The following is an 11,822-nucleotide window of genomic DNA, read 5'->3' as shown; positions in this document are numbered from 1 at the left end:
TCGTGGGTGATAATAGGTTATTCTTGTTATCCTTAGTGTGGGGCCCCCTAGCGTCACCCACAACAGGTGGCCTTCCTGCCTCCCTGGGCCATGGGAGCTTTCTGGGAGGGTCTAGGCTTTTCACAGGAGCCAGGTGTGCAGGGCCTGCCGTGTTCTCCAACATTCCCTCTGATACCCAGGCAGGTGGTTCCCCCAGGGCAATGCTAATAGGTTTTGGCTTTGGCAGCTGCCGCCGGCCCATCAGAGAGGTTCAGGGCTGCCCAGGGCGGGGCAGAGTGGAGCAGGAGGCAGGAGAGAGGTGGCAGATGTGCCTACGAGGGGCTGGGGGGATGTGTGTGGCTGTCACACTGTCACAGCTTCTCCCGCCTTCCTGACACCAGCGCCCTGGGCCAGATCCAGGGCGTCCCGCGCTGGCTGGCAGGGCTGCCTCTCTCCCACGGTGCTCTGGGCAGCCAAGCAGGCAGGCTCTTCTCACTGGTTCCTTGATTACGGGCGGAGCCGCTGTCCTATACAAATATATGACGCTCTGAACCTGGCCGGGGCCTCGCAGACCCCGGAGGTAGCCCTGGCCTTGGACCAGAGGCAGCCTGTGGCTGGTGAGGTAGAAAGGCGGGGGCAAGAGCCGACAGGGGTCAGGCCCTGAGCACGTGCTCTGCACTTGCTCCTCACAAGGGCCCTCTCTGGAGGGCACCATTGGTGCCATCTTCAGGGCCCCCAGGCTCCCCCAGGGCTCTGTGCAGGGTCTGGGCACTTCCCTCACCTTCTGTGACCTTTCTCTCTGGGCACTCTTCCCTGGGTGACTGCCCCAGGCTACAGGAGCTGCTTCACCTGCAGAGCCAGAAGTACCTGGAAGTTTCTACCCCCAACGTGGCCCTTTGCCAGTAGCTAGGGTGCAGGACTTGAGGTCCCAGCTCCCTTACCTCTGAGGGGACAACCTCAAGAGTCCCTTTGTGGGACAGGCTAGGAGTACCCTCTTCACCTCTGCTGGCCTCTTCCCCTCCTGTCCAGTGACCTTTAGTCTCTCACCTGGGTCCCCAGGGAGTATTGCTTTAGGAAATCACTTAGCTGTGATCCCCTATTTTTTATTAATTTATTTTTAATTGAAGGATAATTGCTTTACAATATTGGTTTGATTTTTGCTGCCATACATCAACATATACACAATGGAATACTACTCAGCCATGAAAAAGAAAGCTTTTTTTTTTTTTTTTCTCTTTGACTGCATTGGGTCTTTGTTGTTGCCCACAGGCTCAGTTTCCCCAGAGCATGTGGGATCTTAGTTCTCCTGACCAGGGATCGAACCCATATGCCTTGCATTGGAAGGAGGATTCTTAACCAACGGACCACCAGGGAAGTCCCCATCTTAACATTTGCTCCTGGGGAGCTGGATCTGAGACACCTTCTAAGATGACAACAGTGATTGTCCTTGTAGCAGTTCACATTTACTGAGTGCCTACTGTGTGCAAAATATTGTCTTAAGTGTTTTGCCGTATTAACCTCACAACAACCCAATGAAGTAGTTATTCCCACTGTCCCCATTTCACAGATGAGGAAACAAAGGTACTGTATGTAGAGGATAAGTCAATTGCCATAGAGTTACTATTGTTGACTTCATACAGGTAAGTGGCAGAGTCAGGGCTCTTAATACCCATTTCGCTAAGGCATGCAGACACACACAGACGATCATACATACACACATGTACGCACACATATTTTGATGATTCAGCCAGTAGGGCTCATGGGCCAAACCGATGTGGACCCTGTGCCTGGCAGTGAGCACACGTTTGGAGGGCGTCCCGTAATATGGTATGGCTGAAGACCCAGGGCAGGCACCCCATCAAGCCATGATTTGTTTGTCCCTATTGGGCTCAACAAGAGCTGCCTCGGGGCTACTTCTTGTCCAATCCTTCTCTCACATTCAGAGGGCTGGGCACAGCCAGGCCATCTAGCGAGGGCAGCCCGTGGGCCTACAGATGTGTGACCACTGCCTGGCTCAGCCCACACTCATAAAAAGTCCCTGATTAAATACACGGATTACCTCAGGCCTAAAGGTGGGGCCACAAACCAACGCAGCTCCAGCTCCGCAGAGCCAGATTTCTGGTGGAGAAAACCAAATACTCCCATACGTATGCATATTAAATTGAATCAACAAAAAAAGACTGTTCCTAGTAACTTTTGAACAAACAAAATCCTAATCAAATCCAGATCCATGAGCTCTAGGGGCCTCCACCCTAGGCCGCTCAGCTTGCCAGAAGCCACAGGGGCCCCCGACAGGCAGCATGGAGACCCCAGCCTCTAAAAGTGCAGACGACCTGGGATGGTCTTGAGGAGGTCTGGAGAGCCTGTTGACCGTGAGGACCCCAGCAGAAGGGAGGGTCCAGCAAAGGACAGCTGCATCTCACAACCTCAACCAAACAGCCGAGCGCTCTGCCTGCACCAGCTCAGCCCCACCCCCTCCGGGGCCCCCACCCCAGCTCAGCCAACCAAAGTCTTTCATCAACTCATACACCCGGGTCTGAGCCCTTTCAGCCCAGCCACACCCACCAGGCCGATTCGGGGAGAATGTTGCTCCATGGCTGGGTCCGTGCTACCGCCTCCTGCTGCCTCCCCAAAGGGGCTTCCCCTGCACATGTGAGCGGCCCTCCTCACCCTATGGAGGACGTCAATGTACCCTTTGTCACAAGCTCGTTACAGAAGCAAAGCTATTGAGACGAGGCAGCAAACTTTGGGACGATTCATTGCCAGGCTGGGCAGCTGCTGCCGGCTGACTCCCTCCCCTCTGGTCTCCATCCTTCCCTGGGGTGGGGCGCTAGCCTGGGTGGGAGCCCCCGCTCCTTCTCTCAGAGTTTCCCTCAGGGGCAAGACTGAAGCACGGCAAGACTGACAGGCCTCATGGTTTCTAGCCATGTCCCAGCCATAGTGTCCTCTAAGCAGCGTGCCAGCCACGGCGTCAGGCAGAGAGGCTGGAGGTGCCCGCTGTCCAGAGAGGGGCAGCTGCATCTCCTCAGGGCTCCAGATGATTTCAAGGGCCCTGCTCCCTGTCACTCTGATCGCCCTTTCCGGGGCAGCCAGCAGAGACGAGGGCCCTGTGCCCAGTGCAGTGCCAGTCAGACAGTGGGCTAGCAACAGATGTGACTGCATAAACAGGCAGGTGGTCTCTTCCTACTTATGACACCAGCCCCTCAGGAGAGCAATTCCGTCAGAGCCTCCAGGGCAGGGGAAGCCACCTGTCTGGGCCCATCACAAAGCCCTCTCCTCCCCTCCTATCGTGCCCCACCAGCCACCAGGCCCTGGCCTGTGATTGCTCCTGATCCACTGTCCCTCCACCCCCACTGTTCTTTGCTCCTCATTTTCCCTTCTCACTCCCCGTTCCTCTATCCCCTCCCTTCTATCCACTCAGCAGACATCTTCCGCACTCCCATGCTGTGCTGGCCTGGGGGGACAGGACCAATAGGCCTTGGTCCCTTCCCCAGGAAAGCAAGCGGCAGCAGTCACCATACGCTGGGGCTGAAGGGCTGGGTAGAGGCGTCTCTTGGAGGCTCCAGAGACCCCGTCCTGCTTGCAAAGTGGAGAGGTCTTCTCAGAGGAAGGCCGTTAAGATGACTCTTGAAAATCAAGTTGGAGCTTATGAGATGGAGAAGGCAGGGGTGGGGAAGGGTGTTGCTACTAGAAAGAACAGCTCTGCAAAGGACTGGACACTAGACAGGGCATGACACCAGTCACTCCTTTACCTCCTCCCCCCCGGGATCCACCCCTCTTTCCTTTTGCCCTGACTTCAAGCAGAACAGCTCTCCGGTCAAGGTCAGTAGGAAGGCATGGGACTGGGCTGTCTGGAGTCAGTGTCTGGCTCCACTAACTATAGGGGGCGCTGCCAGTCTCTCTTCCCAGACTCCCAACCCTCTCTCTAGCTGCATCTGCATCTGGTGGGAGCAGCTTAGTACCCTTGTTGCTTGTAGTTCTGGCAGCATGGCCCACCGTTGTCCCCATGCTCCTGGCTATAGGGAAGGTCTGGGACCAGAGAGAGATCCGGTCACAGAATCCCATCCCCTTGGCCAGAATGACGGGTCCTGGGGTAATCATATAATCCAAGATCTCCTCCGGATTTCACACACAACCACTAGGACAGAGAGAGGCTCTGTATGCCTCAGTAATAGGGTAGTGGTGGAAATTAAGGGAGATAATAATACACGTGATACACAGTGTTTCATTCAATGACTCCCAAAGTGCTCGGTGAATTGGTGAATGTTACCTTTTATTTCTATTTTCTTTTGCCTTGCCAGCCACACACCCCAGACTGCCAGACTAGTCAGGTCCCTCGTGGTCCACCAGGGGATGCTGGGGCCTGGAGAGAGGCTGTGACTTCCTCCCTCCCTATAATCTCCCCACTCCTGAACACCATTCTCATCCCCTCTGCTCAGCTCTGGGGCAGGAGGTGGCTTTCCCATAAGGATGGGTAAGTGTGACTCTTTCCTGGGCACACAGGAGCTCAGAAGACCCTCAAACCCTTCACAGCCTGGCTTTGTCATGGCCGAGCCCCAGGGGCAGTGGTGCCTCAGCCCACTGTAAGGACAGCAGCCGGGTGCAGCCCTGGTGCCTCCCAGCTCACAGCCTCCCCCATGGTCTCCTCCCGCCCCTGCTGGAGGCCCTGGCTTCTGCAGGCTCCTTCTGTGTCCCTGCCCTGCCACAGCCTGGCACACGAGCCACCACGGGCCATGCCAGACCTCTGGGGTCATTCTACCCAAACCACCACATGTTTCGGAGCAACCTCTGCTGTTCCCGTGGGAGTGGGACAACCAGGAAAAGGCCTCGAAAACCAACCTGGAAGGCTTTTCAAACAAAAGAGTGTGATTTCCTTCAGGGGAGGGAAGGGAAGGGGAAAAAAATACCCCCCACGGTCCTCCTGGGCTCCGAGAACTTCAGTCACCGTCTTGGGTGCATTTAGTGGTTTGGCAACTCTGGGTGTGTTTTAAAATCTGCTGTCCAGGCAAAGAGACAAAGGAGGCTGGTATGGGCCCAGGGGAGACCTCAGAGGACAGGGGTATTCATCTTGTTAAAAATAGCCCACCCCGTTGCTATTTCTACGGAGCTTGGCAAACAGAGCTGTATGATTTTCCCTTTTTTCAGCCACGCTTTGCTTGGACCATCTGATAAAAATAGTAGATAACAAGCTCAAAAAAAGCTGGGATATTTTTATATGTAAGCCCCACTTGGAGTGGGCCTGAAGTAGAGTGGCCAGGGAGCGTTGCGGGGGCTGGGGAGGAATGGATGAGAAGGGGAGAAGCCTGGGTGGAGGACCAGGGAAGCGGGGGAGGTGCAGGCAGAGCTCAGTCAGCCCAGGGAGGAGACACGGGAAGCGATGAGATGCTTTCTCCTCTGTCCACACTCAGGGTCAACAAACAGAAGCTGGGCCCTCCTGACCCACCACAGACTTTGTGGTTTCACAGGCCCTGTTGGCCCCAGCCCCGACCTTCAGCCCTGTTCCCACCACCATCCCCAACTCAGGGAGCCAGGGCTGGACCGGAAGCAAGCACTGGGCATCCCACTGGGCACTGAACTGGATTAGCAGTGCCAGAGTTTATGGCTGGAAGAAGAACCTTCTGGAAGGATATCTGAGGCCTGGGGTGGTATGAAGACCCAGCAGGGGCTGCTTACATTAGGGGAGGCTTCAGGGAAGGGGGGAATGGCCATTAGCCATTAGCCCCAGGAAGGGGCTTGAAGACCTCATGCAGGTCAGCCTCCATAGCCAGGGGCAGAGGCCTCCTCCCCTTTAAGCTAGAGATGAGGCAGGCCCCCAGATTGCACACCACTTCTGGAGCTGAGGGCTGTGGGGCTGTGGGACCTGCAGAGCCAGGGAGGAACTCTTTGTAATGTCAGCCCTTGGGCTTAAGAGCCTGGAGACTCCCCATAGGCGGAAGTTGTTTTCACCATCTGACTCTCACTTTCCCGAAGAAATGCTCTTTGTGGGAGGAACAATTTTTAAGCCCAGGCCCTGGTACACAGCAGACTTCAGTATTTTAAATAAACAGATAGGAGGGTGAGTCAAGCGAGGGTGCAGCAGGGGTAGACCAAGGCTTCAGGCTTCCAGGCTGATGTCCCCCAGGGAGGGCAAATGTTCCCAGTTGCTCCCCAGAGCCATCCCTTGTCTAGGATAGCTATTGCCTGTCCAGAGCCGGAGGGTCAGTCCTGAAGGCGCTGCAGCCACCAACACCCACCCCAGACCTGAGTTTCCTCTTTAGATTCTTTTCCCCATCATTACCTCTGACAGTCATCCCCAAGGGTCACGGGCTTGCCAGGGAGCACTGTGGGTTGTGGGCTCCCCACTGCCCCCTCCCCCTTCATTGTCTTGGGTGATGTTGACTTTGCAGGAGTGGCTGACTGCCCATGATGGCGGGATGTTTGACCCATTGACTGGCAGGGCTGATTTCTCAGCTGAAACGTCAACGTAAGTAAAAAGCAAACAAATAAACAGGAGACCGAAGGACACTTCCTTCCAGGGCCATGGGAACCAAGGCAGGCAATGGAGGACGGTGCCCAGCTGAGCCCTGAGACTGTCTCCCCCAGATCCAGCTGGCCTCTCGGATCTCCTCGAGTTTTCTGGGCTCAGTTAGTTCTGCCTTGAATATGTGGCTCCCAGAGTAGTGCTTCCCAGGGGTTAATTATGACTAAGAGGGACTTCCCTGGTGGTCCAGTGTTTAAGAATCCTCCTGCCAATGCAGAGGTCATGGGTTCCATCACTGGTCTGGGAAGACACGCCAGGGTGCAACTAAGCCTGTGTACCGCAACTACTGAAGCCCACGCCCCTAGTCCGTGCTCCACAAGAAGAGAAGCCGCTTCAATGAGAAGCCCTCACACCAAAACAGAGTAGCCCTCGCTCGCTGCAACTAGAGAAAGCCCATGTTCAGCAGCAGAGATCCAGTGCAGCTAAAGATAAATAAACAAAATATTTAAAAATGACTAAGAGTTGGCCGAAGAATCGATGCTTTGGAACTGTGGTGTCGGAGAAGACTAGAGTCCCTTGGACTGCAAGGAGATCAAACCAGTCAATCCTAAAGGAAATCAGTTCTGAATATTCGTTGGAAGGGCTGATGCTGAAGCTGAAACTTCAATACTTTGGCCACCTGACTCAAAGAACTGACTCATTGGAAAAGACCCTGATGCTGGGAAAGATTGAAGGTGGGAGGAGAAGGGGAAGACAGAGGATGAGATGGTTGGATGGCATCACCGACTCAATGGACATGAGTCTGAGCAAGCTCTGGGAGTTGGTGATGGACAGGGAAGCCTGGCCTGCTGCAGTCCATGGGGTTACAAAGAGTCGGACATGACTGAGAAACTGAACTGAACTGAAGAGCTGGCATTGAGTGAGTACCAGATAAGTGCCAGGCACTATACTATGTCTCGCGTAGGTGAGTAACAAGTGAATAGCTGAGTATTATTATCACACTTGTTTTCCAGATAGAAAATAGAGGCTCAGAGAGGTTAAGTAATCTGTCCAGGTACACAAGCTAGATGCACTGGAGAAGGCAATGGCACCCCACTCCAGTGTTCTTGCCTGGAGAATCCTGGGGATGGGAGAGCCTGGTGGGCTGCCGTCTATGGGGTCGCACAGAGTCAGACACGACTGAAGCGACTCAGCAGCAGCAGCAGCACACAAGCTAGAAGGTAGCCGAGCAGGGAGTCTAACCACTTTCCGTCTACTGCTCACCTGGTCGCTGCCACCCCCTGTTCGAGCCACCGTCACCTCCCACCTGGTCTGCTTCTACCCTCGCTTGTCCCTTATAGTCAGTTCTCTGCACGCCAGCCAGAGTGAGCCTGTTACACTTGGGTCAGATCATGTCCTTCCTCTGCTCACCTCACTCACGACTGTGCTATGACCAACAAGGCCCCACGTGAACTGCCTCCCTGCTACCTCCCTGACCTCAGTCCCTCCATTTGCCCTCTCCCTCTACTCCGGCCTCCCTGCCCTCAGCATTATTCCATTAGAATAAGCATGCGCCTGCCTCAGGACCTTTGCACTTACTGCTTCTGCTGCCTAAAATGCTCTTCCCCATATATCCACACGATTCTCTCCCTCAGGTCTCTACTCAAATGTCCCCTTTTCAAAGAAAACTTAACCTGCCCTTCCTACATGAAATAGGCTCCCATCCCCTATCCACTCTCCACCCCCTTTGCCTTGCTTTATGTTTCTTTGGAGCAATTGTGGCTATTGATGTGTATGCGAGCACACGTGCAAAGTTGTTTCAGTCCTGTCTGACTCTGTGCGACCCCATGGACTGCAGCCCTCCGGCCACACTCCTCGCTCCATGGGATTCTCCAGGCAAGAATACTGGAGTGGGTTGCCATGCCTTCCTCCGGGGGCTCTTCCCAACCCAGGGACTGACCCCTTGTCGTGAATCTACCTGCATTGGCAGGCAGGTTCTTTACCACTAGGGCCACCTGGGAAGCCCCCTACTGATGTGTATACCCACTTTTATCTCTTTTTTTCTTTTGCTATCTTCACCAACCAGAATGAGCTCCAGGAAGGAGGGGTTTTTAATCTGTTTTGTTCATTGCCGTATCCCCAGAACCTAGAATGATGGCTGGTACATAGTAGGTGCTTAATAGTTGTTGAACAGATGAATTAAAAAATGAATAAGTTACGACGTCCCTGGTGGTCCAGTAGCCAAGACTCTGTACTCCCAATACTTGGGCCCAGGTTCAATCCCTAGTCAGGGAATTAGATCCTGCATGTCTCAGTTAAGAGTTTGCACGCCACAGCGAAAGATCCTACATGCTGCAACTAAGACATAGCACAGCCAAACAGAGAAGTAAATAATTTAAAAAAAAAAAGATACAATCTAGAGCTGCAGGTTTTCTGTGTTGTCCCCACCTCTGTGCTTGCTCTTCTCAAATTCTCCTTGTGGGCTCGGGCTGTGGCAGCCTCTTCCTGCAGATGACGGGCCCTCAGGCTGAGGACTGACTGTAGTTCCTGTTTATTCCACTCTCTATTTCCATCCACACATCGCACCCCTCCCTCAGCAGCCTAGAGCCCTAAGCACACAGATGGTGACTGAGGAAAGTCTGTGGAACGGTGGGGTTTTGCATACCTGAATTATTCCCCCGCTGAGAGCTGGCCAGCTGCTGAGGAGAGGAATGGAATCCATTCTGGTTGCTCTGAGTGTTCATCCAGCAATGACCGGCTGGACCCCACTCAGGAAGCACTGCTCTGGACTCAGACCCGGATGCACAGGGCTGTGTTGGCTTGTCCACGTGCGTGAAGTTCACCGGTTTGGGCCGCCCTGTTCACCCCTGACGGCACCCCACGTGGCAGGACAGGCCCCTGCTCTTGCCTGCTACGGCCTAGAGTCCATCTCCTCCCCAAGTCCTCCCTAGCGGGACAGGCCTGCTCTCTGCTCAGATTCTACTCCTAGTTCCTGGGCAAAGCACTTGGACCTCGGTCTCCTGGTCTGACAGTGGGGAGCCAAGTACAAGCTTCTGCTCCCCTTTCAGCAAACCTAGATTTATACAAATAATTCCCTTGAGGAATTCTCTCTCTACTTTTACAAAGGGATTCACCACAGATCTCTCTCTCTTTTTTGAGAATATTTTTAAACTATTCATTTACTTATGTAGACTGCACTGGTCTTTGTTGCTGTGCACAGGCTTTCCCTAGCTGTGGCGAGCAGGGGCTACTCTCCAGTCGCCGTGTGCAGGCTTCCCATCGCAGTGGCTTCTCTTGTTGCAGAACACAGGCTCTAGGGTACATGGACATCGTAGTTGCAGCTCATGGACTTAGTTGCCCTGCAGCATGTGGAATCCTCCCAGAGCAGGGATCGAACCCATGTCCCCAGCATTGCAAGGTGGATTCTTAACTACCGGACCACCAGGAAAGTCCCACAGATTTCTTAAGTAACCAATGACCTTATGGCTTGATATATAGCATGCAAGTTACAAAATTAAATTCTGACAGGGGTTGGTTTCCAGACCTTGGTGCTTGCCCCACCTGTTTTTGCCCCCCTGGCAGGTCTCTGGGGGACCATGTGGAGAAGGCCAGTGTATTAACAGGAGAACTGTGGCAGGTTCTTTGTGTGGAATTAAGGTGACCTGGCCCTTCTCAGGCCACCTGTCTGTGCCCTGGGGGCTGCAGGGTACTGTTTGGTTTGGGTGTGCTTGGGCATTGCTGGGCATCTAAAGACTAGGGGAATGGAGGTTAACGGTGCTCGGCTAAGGACAGCAAGGTTTTGCGGGAGGGTCTCTTCCTGGACCCTGGGAAAGGTGCGCCTCCAGTAACCCTGGCTTCTCTCCTGGGACTCCCCGAACCACGACAGATCAGGCCTCCAGTCTGTGAAAAGGAAGGAGGTCTCTCGGTGTAAGTAAGGTCTGGCACTTTTGATGTGCCTCTTGGCTTCCTCACAGAGCAAGCGTTTATAGAGTGCCAGTGTGCCAGAGGTGGTGCAGAGAGCTGGTGGGGAGCACAGACCCAGCCCTTCCCGGGAGGGACTTACAATCTGTGGAGCAGGCAGACATCAAGCTCTGGAACGGGACTGGCCCTTGGTGAGGCCATGGGAGGCACACAGGGCAGCTGCCTCAAAGGGCTTTTACAGACTCTGCTCCAGTCTGTGGACTTGACATGCCCATTTCACAGATGAGGAAATGGAGGCCTGTGGAGACTGATTCAGTTCAGTTCAGTTCAGTCGCTCAGTCGTGTCCGACTCTTTGCGACCCCATGAATCGCCGGCAAAAACAAAACCCAAACTGTCTCTTCTGGCTCCAGGCTGATGTTCCTACCACTCCTTAAAGTTATTCCGCTAGAGGCCTCCTTCTCCCTCCCAGTTAAATTTGAAACTTTTATTTTTGGGAAAGACAGTAGATTTCCTTTAGGACTTTCATTTTTCCTCCTGGATTCTTTGTTCCAACAGAAGTCATCTGCAAGAAGATGAGAGGGAGTTAGAAGTTCAAATCTGGGAGAGAAAACACAGCCACCCTCGTAAAGCAGTGTAGAGTAGTGGTTTAGAGTAAGGACTCTGGAGCCAGACCAAGTAGGTTTAGATCCAAGTTCTGCTACTTATTAGCTGGGCGACACTGCTTTACCTGTGCCTCAGTTTTTTCTGTAAAACGGAATGATAATAGTACCCATCTCCTAGTGTTATGAGATAACCCTTGAGTGAACTGATAAATGCAAGATGCCTAGAACAGTGCAAGGCACAAAGAGGGTAGCAGTCAAGACTTAACATTATTGAGAAGCAGCATTTCTAGCACCATCTCTGGCCCCTGGTAATAAGGACCCAAAACTTTTGCATTAAAAGAACAAAGAAAGAGAGAGGGAAAGAGAGGGAGACATTATCATAAACCCTTAGTCACCCTTCAAAACCCATTCAAATGTGACCTTTCCTCCAGAACTCTGTTAGCATGTTTGCTCTCCATGCTTAGAGCTGTCAAAGGAGTTTGCATCCCTCAAGAAAAAGTAGGGAAGGGGAAGAGAATTCACATACATGAGCACCTATTATACACAGGCCCCTTCTAGAGTTCATTTCATTTATTCTCCACAGTGACACTTAGAGATGATATAATTAGCCCCTTTTTAAAAGTGAAGAAACCAGGATTCAAAGAAGTAAGAGACTTACTTAGTAAGCTGGAAATCAGACCCTCTTAGCATTTATCACACTGTGTTCCCGGTTTTATGTCTGCCTCCCTGCAAGGCTGATAGCATTAAGGAATTTTTAACCCAGGTTGGTGATGTTGGCAGTTTTCTGGGAGAGGGGATATATACTGCTTATCACTCATCAAGAAGATTTTCGCTCCCCAAAAGGTTAAGAACTCTCATTCCCTACTTCTTTAGACCCTCA

The 11,822-nt window shown here is 53.0% G+C and overlaps 1 long non-coding RNA gene across 1 annotated transcript in view; it reads right to left on the bottom strand.

Moving 5' to 3' along the window:
• Positions 1–4,231: 4,231 nt before the first annotated feature.
• LOC114109532 (uncharacterized) overlaps positions 4,232–11,822 on the bottom strand; it is a 39,515-nt gene continuing 31,924 nt past the window's right edge. Inside the window, exon 3 of the long non-coding RNA XR_003586201.3 lies at positions 4,232–10,902. This is a non-coding gene — a long non-coding RNA (uncharacterized LOC114109532). The remainder of the gene's footprint in view (positions 10,903–11,822) is intronic.

The sequence above is a fragment of the Ovis aries genome, chromosome 20 (assembly GCF_016772045.2).
Source record: "Ovis aries strain OAR_USU_Benz2616 breed Rambouillet chromosome 20, ARS-UI_Ramb_v3.0, whole genome shotgun sequence".
Classification (NCBI taxonomy): domain Eukaryota; kingdom Metazoa; phylum Chordata; class Mammalia; order Artiodactyla; family Bovidae; genus Ovis; species Ovis aries.
This window is presented reverse-complemented; position numbering and strand designations above follow the sequence as displayed.